The following is an 11,145-nucleotide window of genomic DNA, read 5'->3' on the forward strand; positions in this document are numbered from 1 at the left end:
GCACAGTTTTTACAAAATGACCTAAAGTCAGAACCTGAGAATTCCCTTATTACAAGTAAGATGATCATATAACTTGTTGGCCAAGTTGGAATAGCTTTCAGAGGGAAGAATAGTATTTTGAAAAATTATGCTGGGACAAAAACTCTGACCATTTCAGGTAAATTTGAATGTATAATCACCATAGAAGTGAATAATTTCAGATCTTTAGCCACTTCTAATTCCATGGCTATGAAAGCACATCTACTGAAGACTATTACTTTTTATTTTAGTTGGTATTTAGGTAATATTTTTATTTATTTGTGTTTTTATTAAATTTATTGGCATGGCATTGGTTAATGAAATTATATAAGTTAACTACACAATTCTATAATACATCATTTGTATATTGCATGGTGTATTCACCACCCAAAGTCAAATCTCTTTCTGTCACAAATATTTGACTCCTTTTCCTTTTCCCTACTTCCCATTCTCCCCTCTTTTCTTTTCCCACAGACCGCATAAACCCATACACATAGACATACCCATTTATTTATTCATTTATCCAAGTATTGTTAATTAAGCACCTTCTTTATTCTAGGCAGCGTGCTGGATTTTTGGACAACGTAGTGAGAAAACATGAGTCAGTGTCCTTGCCTTCACATACAGTGTTTTCTAGTGTATACAGTGGAAATTAATCAGTTACACAAATTACTGTAAATTTAAACTTGTGTTACAAAGAAAATGTACATGGGATTAAAAAGAGACATAAAGCTGGAATTTGATTCCTCAAAGACTTCAGATAAGCATTTTTTTTCTTTTTTAATTTAATTTAATGTTTTTTAGGTGAGGTAACCCTTGGTTGACCTCACAGATTTTAAGAGTCTTGTCATCTTATAATCCCTTATTTTATTATTTTTTTATGCCTACAGCACCTGGTCTTCCTAGGTGGTCTCTCATCCAAGTACTAACCAGGCCTGACCCTGCTTAGATTCTGAGATCAGACCGGATCGGGCTTATTGAGGGTAGCATGGCTGTAGACCAGATGAGCATTTCTGAGCAAGTAACAGTTGTGCTGAGATTTAAAGGATGAGTGGAGATAACTAGCTTTGATGAGAATGTAGACCAGAAAGGGCAGTTTGCTTAAAACTAGATTGATGGGTCTACAGCCATGCCACCCTGAACACGCCCAATCCCGTTTTATCTCAGAAACTAAGCAGCGTCAGGCCTGGTTAGTACTTGGATGAGAGACCACCTATGAAGACTGGGTGAAAAAAAAAAAAACGAAACTAGATTGATGGTTCATCCAATGAAGATTGAAATTCATCCAATTGATTGGATCTCATCCAATTCAGATATGCTGCAGGAATATTGGTGAACATCTTGGAGACAGACTGAATTTTAAATTTTTTTTGGTGGATATCTTTTGCTTTGCTAATATGGTAGGTGAATTTTTGGCATTTGACTGAAAATTGGAAAAGGAGCAATGTAGAGAGGCTGAAAGAATAAATTTGAGATGGAACAAGAGAAGAGATAAGGCAGCTCTCATAGGAAGGGGAAGTGGTGGGATCAAAGAGAGATGCTCAAGAGAAGATGTATAGAAATTGTACAGATGTGAGATGACTATGTCTTCAGAAACTTGGCAGTAGGTAATCTCGCTTTTGTGGGTGGATTTGCATTTGAGGGTGGATTTGCATTTGAGACTGGCAAAGTAGAGAGCGAAGATGAACTGAGGAGGCCCAGTCCCCTTTACTTTGCACACATATCATAAAAGAGGTTTATCAGTCTTTTTTTCATGCTTTTGTGTTCATTATCTCTTCTAATTCTTGTAAAAATTTTTTACAGTTTCCAGAAAATAAGCCACAGCCACGATAAAGTGAGTCGGTTATCAACCTTATTAGAATTGTCCAAATAGGCTTCCTAGTTTTAATTACTTATACTTTGTGTAAGAGATTAAATATTTTCCTCCCCAATCAGAATTCCTCTATCCAGTGTTAGGACAATTTGAGGTGCAGAGAGCAACCATTTGACCTGCTCTCATCTGTAAATAAATATTTCCGAGGATGTGGTTTCAAGCACTATCAAGGTGGATGTTCTGTGTGTTTATGTCTGTTTATGAGCCAAATGTATATGTGTGCAAGAAAGTGAGGGGCTAGCTTGACATTGCCCCTTTCTTGAGCTTTTTCTTAAATTTACATAGGACAGTAAGACTAATACACATAAAGCAATTTTTAAACAACACAGAATTTACCTAAATTTGGATTTGTCCAAGAGTTGGAAGGGTAAAGGTTAGAGGTAATTAAGTATAAAATGAAGACTTATTGGGGGATTTTTATTAGGGATGCTTATAATTAAAACATAAAATCAAGAAAGATGCCATCTTAAATTTAGACTCAAATATTTCTTTGGGTTGGTAATTATATTTTTGCTTACTTGACCTATGTCTTTCAAAAGTTTTATTTATTTTCTCTGTCTCAGTGGATTCCCTGACTTCAACATGCTGAAATAGAATTCAGCCTAGTGCTGAGTGATACAACAGAAAAAAGCTTTAATGATTTCTGTCATATTAAGCCTTGGATAATAGCTCTGAAGCTGAAAGCATAACCCTGAATCTGAAAGGGTAAAGCAAATGGCTGTGAATAATGTGACTGAATGTGGAAAAAAGAGAGGCAAAAAAAAAAAAAAAAAACGAAAAAGAAGAAAGAAAGTTTCCAGGCTTATTTCTGGTTCAATTCCATGACTATCTGTTTATGTATCTGCAGTGAATACAGAATTTTCTCATTGGCTAGCCTAGTATGCCATGAATTCTGACTTTCGTGTTTTTTCTTTCCATGGAGTATTTCACTGCATTCCTCTTTTCCCTAGGATAATAAAACTCTTTATTCCCTAATTGCTCAATGGAGGATCCACATGGCTAGGATAATAATGAGCTGGCAGAAAGCCTCAATTTCTGGAAAGCTCTGTGGATTCAGAGAAGTCACAAGGTTTGCTAAAGTGAACTTTTTGTTTGCAGTTGGTCCCCTAGGCAATATAGACCAAAGAGTAAAGATGCAACCTCAGACATTCATGAAAAGGCACCATGATCTGCAAAAAAACTTTGTTCAAGTGAGGGCATGTCAGCCACAGAGCTTTTAAAAAAAATGAATCACAAAGTTCATACATTTTAGTGAAGTGCCACCGAAATGACATGAGCTGGTTGTATAACCTAATATCACCTTCCATTGACTCTAAGCCAAACCATTCACATTAGAGATTCTGCTGGAAGCCTGCCTAATGTTTGAGGGTTTATTTCTGCAAATCCAAGATAGATAGTGTGAATACTAATTGTCTTATTAATGAGAGGAAAAGCTGCACAACAATGAAGGTCACTGTCAATATCTAAAGAAAAGCACTCAATATTGTGTGGGGCTGGTGGCTCCACTCCTCACAATGCAGGATCAGCATTTTAAAGACTATCATTCCCTGAGTTGTGGGTGAGGCTGCATTCTGATTCCTCTCCACAATGTGGACCATATAATACTCTTAAGGGCATAACTGAAATGTTTGTTCTCAGTCATATGATTATTATTTTTAAAATTCAGTAATAGATTATCAGTGGAAAAACAGCAGGTTCAGTGAAGTCAGTATGTGCAGAGGAATTAAAAGATCAAGGCTGATCATCTAGTATTCTGTCGTGCATTTTAAGGATGATCCCACTGTCACACTGAAATACTAAGTAGAACCTTAGATACATTATTATTTTCATTTCCAGAGGACAGTGGTCTTTGGAGTTTTAATTCTAATAAATTTTTAAAGCTTAGAAAAAGTGCTTGTAGGTAAAAAGATTGACTAACATGGCATTGTATATGCACTTCCTCAAACACACTTTTCAGTAACAGTGTAATTTTTTACCATAATTTATCACACTAAGTTATATATTAGATATATTTTTGAATTTATGATTGTATTTTCAGAACAATCGCAGTTACTTATCTGTTTATTTTCAATGAGTATCTATATTAGAAAAATGGAAGCTTGGGCTTAAAAGAAGAGAAGGACTAGTTTTCCTATTCCCATATTCTGAGAATAAGGAAAATATTTTGTTGGGTGAAAAGAGAACTTGGAAGGAATGTGCAAATTGTCCTAAAATATTTTCAGGCATCCTGGATTTATTTATTGAATAAGTGGATAGAAGGATAAATGAATAAATGAACAAATGAATGAAGCACTAAGTAGAAGGCACAGGAAGCAGCATAAAGTTGTTAAAATGACACACATACTCTTCATCCTTTGAGAGCTCACCTTCTAGTGGGGATGAACACAGATGAAAAGGTAATTCCTCTGTAGCTCAATGAGTAAACCAGTAAAGAAACTGGTTCGGAGTAGCTCCATAGGGCAGAGCCAAAGCAATTGTCAAAGTTTGTTAAAAACAGTTTTTTTTAAGAACACGAATTGCATGTCAAATGATTTCCCAAATCTAATACTAAATCTAATTCTATTTAACAAATGTGTATTGAAGACCTACTATGTGCAACCCACCCAGAGCAACATGGAATATACTTCTGGGTGATAATGTTGGAAGGGGCAGCATAAAGGTGATGGGAATACTGTTACAACTTGTATTCCACTGGGCAATTAGCATCCACTTCTGCAAATGCATTTGAAAGTGTCTGCAGTATAGCATAGTCCAGGTGTTAGGTGAGTATGTTCAATTCATTTAATTAGAATAGGTTAAACTTTTTTTTCTATCTAGCTTGTGATAATGTTGATTTATGTGCATACGCTTCACTATATATTAACTTTTAGTGGGAGTAAACGACCTTGTGAGATGTAAACCTGTATTTATTTCTGACCAAAGAAAGAGGAAAACTTGTGTTTGTTTGTTTTTTTTTCATATTCACATTTAGGTTTATTAGTAAACTGTTCATTGACTCAAATACTTCCAGAGAGAAATCAAAGACAACATCGAGGGCAAACTAGCTCGAAGCAAGATCTGAGGTGTTTGCTGTGGAATGACCATTCTCAGAGTAATAACCTAGCACAAAGCAACCTACTATACGCAAGGTGTTTCTAGAGTTGTTTTTAGGAATTAGACTTAGCACTAGCTATTTTTATATTGTGCAATAGTGGGTTAATTTTTTCAGAGTATAAATTACTTCATAAAGGTTAACAATTTTATGTTATAGAAAATGTTGAGCTAGTGTTTCTTAGAAAGTTAGAAATCTCATAGAGGCTTTCAGGAGAGTTATACTTTTAGAGGGTGTCAAAGGGAACAGAATTGTAGCAATTATGAAACTGTTAGCTAGTATCATTGTTGTTCTTAGCAAAACTACTCTCTCCCCCTACTCTGAACAGTATTAGTTTTTCTTCATTTATTAACTAGACATCTATTATTTGCTCTATAGAAGAGAATTAAGCTAAGTTCCTGGAAGATAACATTTCTTGTATGTGCCCTTTGAAAATATTTTTATAATTACTATTGTATATGTTAATTGTAGAAATTTGGAAACTAGAAAAATTGAAGAATATGCAAAGCACCAATATTACCGCCTAATCCCATCTATTATTATTGCCTTATTACTTAATTTTCTAGTCCAAATTATCCTATTGGGTTTTCTCAGTTGGAAGGGAGTGGGAGAGGGAGAGGTGGAGAGGGCTAAAAATAGAAAGAAAAAGGGGGGTGGAGAGCAAGAGAAAAAAGGAGAAATCCATTGTGGTTTTACTAAATCTCCTGGCTCCATTCAGCAATGTGATGTTGGTGGTCCAGGCTATATATGAACCTGCTAAATTCCTTACACTACATATCAACGGGACTGCCCCCTTGGGCTGATGTGTTTTTCATAGGTAGAGATTCTAAACAGAGAAGTGAAGAATCCTAGAATGGTAAAGTGTGGTAAATATCAAAGACGTCTTTTTTTTTTTTTTTAATTTTAAAATCTCTCTTAATAACAGTGGCTTTAGTACAAACTTGTTATAAAATGATTGTCATGGGGATATAATGTTCAGCATGGTGACTATATTTCACAATACTGTATTGTATATTTGAAAGTTGCTAAGGGAATAGATATTAGAAGTTCTCATCATAGGAAAAAAATTATAACTATGTATGGTGACAGACGTTAACTAGATTTATTGTGATCATTTCATATATAAAAGTCAAATCATGTTGTATATCTTAGATTAGCATAATGTTATATTTCAGTTATACCTCAATTTAAAAAAGCGACTTTGTAATATATGTAGGCGCAAAATGTATGACAATAATAGCACAAGGAATTCAGAGGACTAAATGGAAATACATTGTTGTCATTTTCTTACTAAATAAGTGAAGTGGTATATCATTATTTGAAGAATGTAATAGGTTAAAGCTGAATCTTGTAAACCTTAGAGGAATCACCAAAATAAAACAAAATGAAAAGGTTTCACTAATAATCTAAGAATTGAGATCAATTAATCTAAGTGAAAGCAAGGAAATGGATGAAAGTAACAAAGAGCTTTTTGGGCAAATAGAAAATAAATAACAAGATCATAGATATAAACTCAACTATATTGGTAATTATATTAAATTTAAGTGATTAATTCTATTGCCCATCTATGAATTCAAAGCAGTCAGACCTGTTATGGCTTGATCCCCCAAAATTTTCTTTTTCTTTTGCACTCTAGTTTTAACCATTCTAATAATTAGCCGGGGAATGAGAATACCTCTTAGTGATTAGAAAAGAGTCACATAAAAGAAGAGTGAAAAAGAAAAAGAAAATTATGCCTATTATTTAATGGAAGTAAATCAGTGAGGGAGAGGTACAAAACTGAAGTCAACTTAGAAATACTATGAAGTCTAAGTCTCAGTGCCGCATCGCTTGAATGCGTTGTTTCCTTGCCCAGCTCCTGGTTCTTCATGACAGAGAACACCTTGAAGGACTTCCAGGAGCTCTCTGGGTTTTTCTGTCTTCTAGTTCAAGGACAGGTGACCCCATAATTCTAAAAAATGATAGTCATTTTTTTATTCTTGCCCATTTTAAGGTCTATTGTCGAAGTCTGCCTTGCTGTGCCAAAACTGACCTCTTCCTGGGATTATTGACAATGGGAATATACATTACATTCAGGAAAAACTCATCCCAAACTGTGTCAATTGCCTCTTACTGTGTAATAAACCAACACAAAACCTAGTGGCTTAAAACTACAGCAATTTATTATTTCTTGTAATTTTGCGCCTAGATGGTCTTTCTGCTTATTATATCTAGGCTCATCCAAGTGACTGTTTGCAGTTGGATGCTGGGCTCAGCTGGGACAACTGGGATAGCTGGCATATCTTTTCATGTGGTCTTTCTTTTTCAACGAAACCAGAATGGGCTTCTTCAGTGAAGACTAATGTGTCAAGAGACACTGTATTCCAAAGCATAATGTTTGCTAATGTCCTGTTGGTGAAACCAAATCACATGGCCAAGTCTAGTGTCAGTGTGAGACTACAAAAGTGTGTAGGTACTGGCAGGTGTCATTCACCGGGGCTGTTAATGTAGCCAACCACCACACAGTATCTCATCTAGCACCAGATGAAGGAAGCAGTCCTTCAGACTTCTCCATCATAGCTTCCAGTGTTCTGCAGGTAACTTCTGAAAGGAGAAAACCCACTACTCTTTAAGAACGTGAACTAATAGACAGCAGTCTAAATGTATACTTGAGAGAGAGACATTTGTCTTAGGAGACATACCCTCCAGGATTTTTCCTCTACCCAATGAGAAGCTTTTGAAATTTCATAAATATTTCTTTGGATCCTCATTCTTTAGAAACTTTCCATTTCAGAAGAGGGTATTTATTTACTCTATTTTTGCAAAACTAATAACACTGGGGATATTGTTCATCTTGCCAAAAAGAAAAGTCTTCTGAGGTAAATTCCAATCGATCACTCTTTAGATAGCAGAAAAACTACCTGTAAATTTTAAATAGCTGCTATTATTATTTATCTCCAAAAGAGTAAAACAAAACAAAACAAAACAAAACAAAACAAAAAAACCATAAGGTCCAGATTCTCCCCAGACTCTCCCAGGTAATTTCACACACTTCTGATAGAACTCTAGTATCTAGTTTCTTAAGAGAACATTTCTTTTTCTAACATTCCTGTTTTTCCTTCTCAAATTAAAAATGTTGACAGCAAGGTTTATATCCATAATGACTTCCAGAATGGTTAAACCTTGTTTCCATCCTGGTTATATTAACACAGGCAAAATGTAAAACTGTAGGTATTTAAATTTGCAGTGGCCCCTTGAGATTTCATCCAGCTCAGTCTCCATTTTATAGATGAAAAAAACTGAGACCTATATAGAGCTTAGGTGACTAGCTTACTGACAAAAAGTAAATTAATTGGAGAACCAGATTTAGGTCTGTTTTCTTTCCTACAAAACCATCTCTACAGAATATTGGACCAAAGGTCAAGGAGAAAACTTAGATTCTAATTCTAACTCTCTTTCTGTGTCAATGTGTGGACTAGGGTCACACGATTTCTCTTTTTTTAACTTTTAAAATTAGGGGATCTAAATCGATCATCTCTAAGTCTTCATACTTCAAACTTCTAGGATTGATAATGAATTTTGAAAATAATATGCTGGATTTATAATTAAAATTCCAGTAAATACCATTAATAAATTAATTCTCATTTTCGTTTCCTTCAATTTCTCATCTATAAGTTTATTTAATGAAGTCAGAATTGTTAACCTAGGTTGGGATTTAGAAATTACTGAAAAAGGTATAAAGGACTGGGCAATGTGAATTGTTCTTGGCCTTGTATTTATTTTTAACTAGAATTCTAGACTGAATTCTTCTGTTTATAATTAAAATGAACACACTGAAGTGTCACAGGTAGCCTACTTCAGTTTCCTTAACTTGATATGATTATCACAGATTCTGAAAAATCTTTAAATGGTTTCTTGGAGAGAGGGAGGGAGAGTGGGGAAGGGAAGGAGAGACAGAGAGAGAGGGCGAGGGTGAAAATGTATTTTATCTATGGGAATTCTCGATTGATTTAGTAAAGAAAGCAAAAAAATCCCATTCCAAAAATAGATAAACACTAGAAAAATAGAACACATGTGTTCATATTTTGGAAAAAAAGCACGTTGTAAAACAAATACAGTGTTAGCTTTCTAACTGCCTTTGATTTGAGATATATAGTTTGTTTTTAGTTTTTTCTTCTCTTTCTACTTACATTCAGAATATTGTAAATTCTTAATAATTCCACCTTCATAATGATAATAATGTATTCTGATACCTCTCTTTTTGCGGAACCTGTACTATGGTCATTACAGCCATTCATTCCCCCTCTCCATACCTGTCACTGTTTTAGTCCCAGACTTATATGCCACTGCCAAAATTTTGGCAGGATTTCTTCAGATGTTAAGAGGATTCAAATCTCACATCTCTCCCATATCATCACTGAGTTCAGACCATTCTGTGATTTCCTGTTACTTGTCAAATTTCATTTTAGTTTTATATACCAAATATAAATTTAATAAAAATATAAAAATAAGATTAATTCCTGGTAAATCTCATAGAGCATCAGGGGAAAAAAAGAAAACATAGACAACATGCTATAAAATTTCATTTATAAGTAGTTCAAAAACAAGCAAGACTAATCTATGAGAGAGAGATTAAAATGGGGGGGGGCATTTTTCTGATAGTTACTGAGTAGGAGGGGACACAAAGGAGCCTGCTGGAGTGCTGGAAATGTTCTGTATTTTGATCTGTATTTCATTTACACAAATGTATACAAATGTGTGAATTCCTCAAATGATATACTTAGATTTGTGTACTTTATTCTAAGTTATTCCTCAATAAAAAAAATGAAAAAATATTATTAAAAATTTTTTTCATTGCTCTTTCTTTTCTACATTGTCTCCTTTATTTCAGCCTCACTAAAGTATTTTTGAAATTACAAAGCACATCTGGAATGATAGGGTCCAGGGATCTGTGTTCTAAACAAGTGAATCTGATATTAATGGTCCATAGACCACTTTTTGGGAAACACTGATGTAGAATTACTGCTTATGCAAAGCTACTTCCTTCGTCTTATTGGGACCTACTTAATTTGGATTCGTAAAGGCTATCACCCGGTAAAATTGAGAAAGAAAAAAATTTTCATCAGCCTCTGTTGTGCTTTCGTATCTTTTCCTTATCCCCCTCCAGAATCCTCCAGACAGCTCATGATGTAACACTGTTGCCTAAATCACATCCTTTCTGGGTTTGCCCTATTACATCTGTTCTGTTCCTATAAGTAGTTTCATGTTCATCGAATGTACAGTTGTGTCCTTTTCCTTCAAGAACATCTCAATTTGAAGACATCACATGCTAGCTATTATGTATTCTCCATGGTAAGCCCTGAATACATAGTGGGTCCCACTTTCCTACATGAGTATTCATTCCATGAGCCTTTTAGTCAGAAAGCCTATTGGGCAGAAACAAAATAATTCAAATTATTTTAGTACCATTTAGGACTCCAGGAGCAGTTTTGAATATACCAAATTAAAGTAAAAATAGTGAGGGAACCAAGTGCTTGTTGCCAAAAGGAGGTAAACATCAATTTCAGCCATTTTCTAAATGGAGTATTTTTCTTTTCTTTTTTCTTTTCTTTTTTCTTTAAATAGAGAATTCTGTAGTTTCTGAGTTAGGTATGAACCAACACTTGTAATGATTTTTTAACTAGCCTGTCAAGCCCAAACTGTCTACATCGTAGTTCCCCAACTCCCCTTACATATTTTATGCAGATATTCTAGTATGAATTTGCTGTCCAACATTAAGAGGAGCCACCCTTGAGGAAATCTTCCCTGGAGATTCTGAAAAAATACTGCATTGCAGCAATGCTGCTTAATGACCTGCACTTTGATCCTTGACCTTTGATTCCTATGATAAGTTGCAGATGAAGTTTATATCCAAAAGAAAACTCCAGAATTAGAATGACTAATAAAATTACTGGTTAGAAGCCATCAGTACTCGAGTGGATACTATTACCTTTGGCAGGAAAGCAAATTGTTGGTCCTATGCACACACGGAAACTAATTCTCTGGCAATGTTTGCCTTTTAATGGAAGGTCCTTGAAGTTCCTTTCAAGGGATGCTACTTTGTTCTGGCTCCATGTGCAATTTATTTACATGTAACTTGTTCATTAATTTTTGATTTGGAACTGAGTGGGGATTAACACGTGCC

General features: G+C 34.8%; 1 pseudogene; it reads right to left on the minus strand.

Moving 5' to 3' along the window:
• Positions 1-899: 899 nt before the first annotated feature.
• On the minus strand, positions 900-1,018 carry LOC111732194 (annotated as a pseudogene).
• Positions 1,019-11,145: the final 10,127 nt, after the last annotated feature.

Source organism: Pteropus vampyrus, unplaced genomic scaffold (assembly GCF_000151845.1).
Source record: "Pteropus vampyrus isolate Shadow unplaced genomic scaffold, Pvam_2.0 Scaffold11, whole genome shotgun sequence".
NCBI classification, from domain to species: domain Eukaryota; kingdom Metazoa; phylum Chordata; class Mammalia; order Chiroptera; family Pteropodidae; genus Pteropus; species Pteropus vampyrus.